Source organism: Macaca thibetana, chromosome 6, assembly GCF_024542745.1.
Source record: "Macaca thibetana thibetana isolate TM-01 chromosome 6, ASM2454274v1, whole genome shotgun sequence".
Classification (NCBI taxonomy): domain Eukaryota; kingdom Metazoa; phylum Chordata; class Mammalia; order Primates; family Cercopithecidae; genus Macaca; species Macaca thibetana.
This window is the reverse complement of record NC_065583.1, coordinates 113810645-113819439: the sequence shown is the minus strand read 5'-3', so window position 1 is coordinate 113819439 and position 8795 is coordinate 113810645. Positions and strand designations below refer to the sequence as shown.

General features: G+C 43.4%; 1 protein-coding gene across 8 annotated transcripts in view; it reads left to right on the top strand.

Annotated features, from left to right (window-relative positions):
- Window positions 1-3362: 3362 nt before the first annotated feature.
- ERBIN (erbb2 interacting protein) overlaps window positions 3363-8795 on the top strand; it is a 150026-nt gene continuing 144593 nt past the window's right edge. For 5 of the 8 annotated variants that reach the window (XM_050793715.1, XM_050793716.1, XM_050793719.1 and 2 more), the window contains exon 1: window positions 3363-3759. The gene's annotated coding sequence lies outside the window, so the exon portion shown is untranslated. The remainder of the gene's footprint in view (window positions 3760-8795) is intronic. The other 3 variants (XM_050793718.1, XM_050793720.1, XM_050793717.1) reach the window with 1 other exon arrangement.

The window sequence follows — 8795 nt, the reverse complement described above, 5'->3', positions numbered from 1 at the left end:
TAAAGAGACAATGTAAACTTATGGTATTGACATTACTGTGAATGTAGTTTCTCTTCCTTATGATTTTCTTAATAACATTTATTTCTCTACTTACAGTAAGAAGACAGTAAATAATACATATAAGATACAAGAAATGTGTTTATCAACTGTTTTATGTTATCAGTTAGGCTTCTGGTCAGTAGTGGGCTTATTAGCAGTTGTTCAGTTTTGGAAGAGTCAAATGTTATATGCTCACATAGTTGGCCGGTGCCCCTAAATTCCATATTATTCAAAGGTCAACCATATCGACAAGTGTATCCTGGATTCCTTCCTTTTTTTTTTTTTTTTTTTGTAGAGACAAGGTCTCGCCATGTTGTCCAGGCTGATCTTGAACCTCCCGGCTCAAGCAATCCTCCCGCCTCAGCCTCCAAAGTGCTGGGATTACAGGTGTGAGCCACTGCAACCAGCCAGATTCCATCTTCTTAAGGCCAGTGTATTAGGGGGCTCATTCTCACAGTATGAGTAAGCAGGACTTATTTAGCCATCAAAAGGGTCCATTTATTGCCTGTAATCCTCTATTCTCTATATATCGCTCCAAGGAATGAAACCACATTTCCCTCTCCTATCAACTCAGCCTCAGCACATGTTATCTCTATTTTTCCCTTCCAGCAAAAGCTGTTTTGGGGAAAAAATCTGATGAATTAGGTGTAAATGACTAACAAGGCTTAAAATATTACTTTTCCCAGGATTATGGTTTTGTGCTAGAGAAAAAAACTGCTTAAAGGGATAAAACTCTAATGGCAGAATTTCAGGTGAGTTGGAAGGTTTTTAGTTATAGGTACTTTTCTAGCGTGGATGGTAGTCTGCCAGCTTGGTCCTGAGTATGAGTTTAAATTTTAAAAACGTTAGGACCAGGGTAAGTCTTAGCCTAAAGCAGTGGCCTGATCAGTTGTTTAAGTTTTGAGAGGAGGGTTAGGTTTACTGGAATCTATGGCATCACATTTAAAGCGGTCTTGAATCAACCTGAAATTAGAGGCAACACTGGAATCCCAGAATCTAGCTGGTTTTCCACTAGTATGGGAGATATTCCATCCTGGGATGTCTTAGGAGAGTGACCCTTTCAGTTCAGAGCTATGCCACTGAGTTCTGATCAGACACAAAGCGGTTTTTCAAAATGGAGCAAGAAATCTTCCTAGCGATGATTACAAATAGCTTGTACAATATGTTAACTTTAGCTTTTTATGCAATGGTTAAGATTCATTTTCACATAAAATAGATATCCAGCTTGGTAACACTGGCATAGCTGCTGTCATTTCCTAGCTTCCAGCGAATACTCTTACCTCTAATTCAGCACTGAATATATCTGAACACTTCAGTACTACCTGTAAATCTTCAACTTCTGCTCTATGCTAAATAACCTAATACCTGTATTAATTCCAGCAGTTCTTCAAGTAGTTAAAAATGCTCCCAATCTGAATAAAATAACTTGAATATCTTCGGCGTTATTTCAAGTGTTTGTATCTAATGTCAACTCATTTTGATAAATAATTACTTGGTGGAATTTACGAACTCTTTCCATTGGCAAGCCAAAAAAAAAAAAAAAAAAAAAAAAAAAAAAAGGTCTGTAGGGGATATAGCTCTTTATTCAAACTTGGTAATAAATAATTATCTCTGGAATACAGACGGAAGAACTGAACCAGGGACTTCAGGGACCCACAGGCTAATTATCATCACTGTACACAGTTAAGTACAGCAGAGAATGGGGGTGGCGAATGGTTTGCTCCGCAATACGCTCCTTCTCTGGGTAAAACAAGGCCGTCTTTTCTGTGAACATATTTAAAGCAAGAACTGCAAAAACTGTACAATGTTATGGTTGAGGCTTTCTATTTGCCATATGTGTTGACAGAATGCTTAAGAGTCTCTCTCCGCAATAAACGCAAACCCTGCCAGGCTGAATTATTAGGGCCAGCGCAATTCAACGACTGCACCACCACCGAACCGCTGGGGTTGGAAGCCTGCGTCGCATCGGAGCGTACCCATGTTTCCTCTAACAAAGGCACGATCTTGAGGCCATTTCGCGGGCCCTTTTTCCCCTCTCAGCGCCAGCTTTGTCTCCCCGCCGGTGTCAGGCTGGGACTTGGAGGAGGCTGAGCTGCGCCGTTGGGGAACAAGCTCGAAGGGCGGGCGTGGGAAGCTGCGCCGCGCTGCCGCTGTGGTTTCCTGCGACCTGAGCGTGCCATTAGAGGAAGGTGGAGTGTTGCAGCTGCAAGAGATACCTGCTGCCTTCAAATCAGGGCTGGACTCCAACAACCCCTGTGCACCGATTACTGTCGTACAAAGAAACTCCATCGGCCGGGGCGGCGGAGGCCTGTGGGCTATCTCCCTGGCTGGGCGCGGGGCCGCTAGCAGACAGCAGGGTCGGCGTCGCCAGCGTTCCCCACCTTGGGGGGCTCAGAAGTGGGGGAGTGCGGGGTCGGGGAGCGGGCGGGAGACAGGCCTCGGGTAGCCTGGGCCGGAGCGGGCCTCACGGCTCGCCTTTCACGGGAACCCACTGCCGCCGGCTGCCCCTCCCACAGCCCCCGGCCCACCGCCCCCCGCCGCCGACGTCGGCCCGCACCGCCCCCGCGCGCTGACTGGCCCGCGCCGGCCTCCTGCCCGGCTGTTGGCGGTTGGGGCGAAGCCGGCGGGAGACCGCCCCGCCCCCGCCCCCGCCGCGGAGCCGCGGCGCGCAGCCTCTTCACCCGTCGCGGCCGGGGCGGTGGCGCTGTTGCCGCCGCAGCTTGTGAGGCAGTAACTCCCCTCCGCCCCTGCCCCATTCCTCCTCCTTTCTCTCCGCTCCCTCCGTCCTCCCTCCCCTCGCGGTCTCTCGCCCGAGTGAATGTGGCGCGGCGGCGCGGGACGCAGCCTCGGCCCCTGCCGCGGCCCCGCAAGCTCGTGAGGAGACAGAGCTGCCGCCTGCTCCCGCCCCCTGCGCGTCTCGGGGAGCCACCGCCGCTGGGGAAGGAGAACGAGCAGGGCAGCGGAGGGACGGCGGCGGGAAAACGGGAGAGGGAGCAGAGGGTTCGAGGGCGAGTAGGGAAAGCGGGGAGGGACGGACGGAAGGACGGACGGCCCGACGGACGGCCCGGGCAGGGGGCCGCCATTGAGCCTGCCCGACTCCTCGGCTCCGGCTTCGGGTGGCGGCGGCAGCGGCGTCGCGGACGAAGGGCGCGGCAAGCTCTATCGAGACAATAACCCTGCCGCCCGGCTCTGGGGGCGGCAGAGAGGAAGCGGTGGCGGCCTAGCGCAGCCGAGGCTCGCCGAGCGCCCGGGCAGCGTCCTCGCCCCCGCCGGCCGGGTGCCGTTGCCGTCCGGTGTGCGGGGCGCGCCGGTTGCCCGGAGCCCGAGGCTCCCGGCGGCTGTCCCTTCCCCTCCCCCTCCCCGGTGCGCGTTGAGCTGGTTTTCCGGGTTCCCCTGGACGGAGCTGGATTCTGCTTCTCGCCAAGGCAGGAAGTGAGTTTCGCACTGCAATTCCGGGCAGTGTCACGAGTGAAAAGTTTTTTTTTTTTTTCGGCGGAGATCCTAGTTGGGGCTGGGAAACTCCTGCAAAACTAGAGACCAGGAAGCCAGCCCGTACCCCAACCCCCACCAAAGCCACCTACTCTTCTGCGGGAGGCGAGTCCACATCCGCTCTCACCCGAGAGAGAAATTCAGCTGGATCCAAAGTGACTAATGAAGGCAAGGAAATCATGTCAAGCGAAGCCTTGAAAAAGCTGCCCTGAGACGCTGTCGCGCCGAAAGGTAATTTTCACGAAAAGTGTCTCTGAGTCACAAAGTTCATGGTACTTTGTGACTTGGAAAAGAGATGATCTTTTAGTGTTTTTCACTTTTCTCCAAGTTACCCTAAATCTTCCTCTTTTCATATCGAAGCGGATAATAATTGAGGCTAAATAATCGAACTGCAACCCCCCTGTCTCCCCTCTCCCCCCTCCCCGCCCCACCATCTGGACTTTGGATTTTTTGGAAGAGGTTGTAAGAATGCGGTGGGACAAAAAGTTTTCAGCAATCCGAAGAAGGAGTGCCTTTGTTCACAGGGGCCAGAAGTTTTGGCTTTCTGGAACGTATAGAGTGTATATTAAGTTGCTCAGCCTGGTACCTTCTGTTTGAGAAGAAAGTTTGGTCGCTGCAGCGAGTGATTTGCTGTTATTGAGATGGCTGCCGCGTTTGTTTATACTCCTACCGATTATATTGGCGCTTGCGTTAATCGTATATAGAGGTTTTTATTGTTTTATTTCCAACACTGATCAGTATATTTAGTTAGATTTTAGAAACCAAAAAATCTTGCCATTCTTAGTTGTTTTTCAGGGTAATATATTTCTTTAGTTGTGTGTAATTGTTTTTTTTCAGACGTTTAGCGCTGTATAACTTGTTTAATTGAAAGCAAGTATCGACTAGACTTTTCTTGTAACTGATCCATTACGAAGAAAAAAGGAGTAAGGACTAATAATAAAGAGAGAGACATAATTAAACAACAATAACAACAACCTGTAAGACGTTTGATAGGACTTCTGTGCAGTTCAGAACAGACTATATGGGAAGGGAAGTAAAACGCTTGAAACGATTTTCAAGGGAATCACAGTGATTGTGATAAAAAGCTATGCTTTTTGAGTAGTATGGTATTTACATTTTTGTGTTGGCCCAAATGTTTTTGGTCGGTTCTGCATAAATAGTGGTAGGTTCTGCCTACATCTGTGGGGGCAGGATTCATGAAGCATGGCAGACATTCCACCAGTCAGAGCTATGAACACTTCTGAACCAATGGGGACTAGTTTTGATAGCAGCAAACCCAAAGCTTTTTTCAGTGGTGTTTTAGTCTTTTTCTGTTTAGCTTTTTGGTGCAGGGAGGTGAAATACAATACTGTAGTTCTGAATATATATTGAATAAATTTGGTAACCTGTTGGTAGGTATATCCTGAATATATATTGATGTTTAGATCGCCTGTACTGTCTCACGTAATGACCGGAAACCCGAAGAGAGAGTTGATTTTCTTTAGTTCAAAGAGAAAAAATAGGTTTTAAAGATCAGGATCAAATTATTTCACAATTTGTTCTTTGCTACTTCAGCTTCATTAAGTACATCTCCAAAGGCAGTCTTTTATTAATTACAGTAGTTTTGATTTTTTTTTTCCTCCCCAGGGCATGGTCTCAGGAGATTTTTTTTTTTCATTGTTGTTAAGATTTATGAACCATCGAGTAATTCCTGTTAAGTCAAACTAGCTTTATCAAAGAATTTAAAGTGCATAACTCGTATACTTTATGATTTTGGAACGTATCATTAGGCTGCAAAAGAGTTTATTCTTGGGCATCTGAAAGAACTGAACAAAATAAATGGCATTGAACTTCAGTTTCCTTATATGGCTTATACTTGGCTTTAAAAGCAACAAAACCTTAATAGAGCAAGTCCTTTATAGAGAATTATCGCTTTATGAAGATGGTTATTTATTAGTAAATTTTGTATAAAAACAGTATTGTAGCACTTGAAAATGACTTTAAACCTCTAATTTTAGATTTAGTCCTTGATTTTTTTTTCGTTGCAGACAACACATTTTATAAAGTGAGGTGTTGACCTTTGTGTTTCTTTTTTTCTCTTCAACAAGGCATAATGTACTTGTAGTTTTCTTGGAATTCTGTTAGTTTATCACTGAATTAACTTAAATTTTAGGTTTTATACTACTGTCAAACTGTAAGTATTTTCGAAGCCTTGTTTAAACTGTGACAAAAGTTTGAAAAGAGGTTAAAAGAACAGTCATCAGTTAAAATATTTTTAAATGGCTTCAAAATTTGGATATTATTCTTAGTATGGTGTGGATTTTCTAAGATTAAATTGGCAAATAGAGAGTACTTCCAAAGTGTATGTTGCACAAAATGCACACTTAAAGGCTGTGTTTATTGAAGGTAATCATGAATTTTCAGGACTTCGACTGATTCAAGTAGTACTGTTGTGAAGTCTCCTTGCCATTTGAGATCAAAGTCTTGTAAACTTTATGTATAAAAAACTTATAGAGGTACAAACATGGAAACCAAATTTTTGTTGTATGCTCTTAATGAAGTGATAACTATGGATACATTTCACATATATCGTTGGTAAATCTCTAAAACTGATTATTTTAGACATTGTTGGTATTGAACTATTAGTAGTAAATAGTACCCTCTAAGAAATACGCTTAAAAGTTTCAGAAAATAGGTATTTCAAAATTACTTATTTGAAATAATTGCTTATGGATAATATGATTTAGACTTTAAGCTGCTTTTGTTTTGGAAATAGATTATGGCAGTACTTACAGAGTATTTGGGATTATGCAGAATTTTAGTGATGCTGGCTAGCAATTTCTTTTTTTTTTTTTTTCGTAATTGCTGCTTATCCAGATTCTCCTTATAAACCCTACTTGACTGCCTGCATTTTGACACTTTGCCTTGCTCATTCATTTCTCGAATCTGTTACATGCTTGCTTGCGTTTTCTTTTTCTGGGAATACATCTCTATTGTAAACCTCTAAAGATGTCTTTGTCTTTTCCTTTCCTTTTTTTTTTTTTTTTTCTTCGAGAGTCTCGCTCTGCCACCCAGGCTGGAGTGCAGTGGCACAATCTTGACTCTCCACAACCTCCACCTCCCAGGTTCCAGGGATTCTCCTGCCTCTGCCTCTCGAGTAGCTGGTATTACAGGTGTGCGCCATTGCGCCTAGCTGATTTTTGTATTTTTAGTAGAGACAGGTTTTGTCATGTTGGCCAGGCTGGTCTCAAACTCCCGACCTCAGGTGATCCGCCCACCTCGGCCTCCTGAAGTGCTGGGATTAGAGGCGTGAGCCACTGAGCCCGGTTTATGGATAACTCCCATTTTTCAGATTCACCTTTTAGCTGCCTCTTCTTAGGTTTCCTAATTGTAAAAAAGAAACCTAGCTACTATTCAGCTTTCTCTTCTGATTCCTTAGCTTCCTATATTTATAGTTAGCTTCATTTACCTAGCCTATTTTTTCTGTGTTCAACTGGTCGTTCTTAATTATATTTTGCCATTTCCCTCTTTTTCAAACTGTGTTAGTCTATGTTTATCACCTCAAAAAACTGTTCAAAACATACAGTAGAAAAAATTTATGGGATCTTATTTTAACAGCCCATTTAATTCTGAATATCCCCCTTGCATTTCAACTAAGTGTACATGCCAGTATTTTAACTTTATATTCATCAGTATATTGCGTGCGTGCGTTTGTTTTGTTTTGTTTTTTTGAGACATACTCTTGCTCTTTTGCCCAGGCTGGAGTGCAGTGGCAAGTTTTTGGCTCACTGCAAGCTCCGCCTTCCCCGTGTTCACGCCATTCTCCTGCCTCAGCCTCCCGAGTAGCTGTGACTACAGGCGCCCACCACCATGCCCAGCTAATTTTTTATATTTTTAGTAGAGACGGAGTTTCACCGTGTTAGCCAGGATGGTCTCGAGCTCCTGACCTGGTGATCCGCCCGTCTCGGCCTCCCAAAGTGCTGGAATTACAGGCATGAGCCACCCCGCCTGGCCATTGCTTTGTTTTATACTTTGTTTTCTCAGTTTTCCATTTTCTCTTTAGTGTTCTCAAAATTAACTGTTAAGATAATACCAGGTTGTTATTTCTTCTTATGTATTAAGACTTTGTAATCCTCTCTATCTTCTTGTTTTATTATACTTTTGTCCTCTTAAAACACACAGATTTATTTCTCTGTTCCTTCTTTTCTGTACTTTCCTCTCTGTCCTACCTTTCAAGTTAGATGTCTTTTCTGTCGCAGAATCCCTAAAAATTTGAAATTATCTTTCTTTGATTTCATGAAATAAGCACAGTGGTACTCTATCACTCTATTTTTGTCACTTCAAATTTTGTTTCAGATACCATCGAATGAAGTCCTTCTCAGGTTTTCAGTGATAGTGTGGAAGACAATAGAAAAGAAGAATATATAAAAATTCACTTAATAAGACTCTACTTATCTGGAGGTTATTATAGCTTTAAAAGCATATTGAATGTAGTAGAAAAACTAGAAAGTAAAAACTTATCTCCTTAATCAAAACAGGTATAACAGAGTCTGGGGACTTCACTTTTAGGGCCATTATTATTCAGAGCCCATTTACTTATGTACATAATGAGCTGTTTTTGGTTCTTTGGTGTCCCAGAAGGGGTGAGAAAGGTACATTTACAGCATTGTGAAGTTATGACCTGTGATGTTACAGTGAAGCAATAGAAAAATGGAAAGACGACTGAATAACTTAGAAAGTAATCTGGGACAACTTACTTTGAGGCTGAGTGCCTTGTACATTTCATTTGTCTGTAGGAGGGTTCACTCTGTTGTAATATGGCATAATTACAAGAAATAGTAATAGCCCTAAGGCAGCTGTTCTCAAACTTTTTGGTTTGACTCAAAACAGAAATTTAAAAAAATTAATTTATTTGAAAATACTAAGCTATTGCACGTTAATGTAACATTGTTTTAATAAAAATATAATTGTTCCCTAAAATATTTAGCAAAAAGAGTGGCAATGTTTTATATTTTTGCAAGTCTCTTATGTTTGGCTTAATAGAAAACAGCTCGATTCTCAAATCTGCTTCTTCACTCCATCTGTTACAATATGTTCTTTTGGTTGAAGTGTATGAACAAAATCCAGTCTTATACAGGTATTTGGTTGGAAAAGGGAGGAAGATTTTCTCTTTTTTTTTTTTTGAGATGGAGTTTGCTGTTGTTACCCAGGCTGGAGTGCAGTGGTGCAATCTCCGCTCACCGCAGCCTCCACCTCCCGGGTTCAAGCGATTCTCTTGCCTCCGCCTC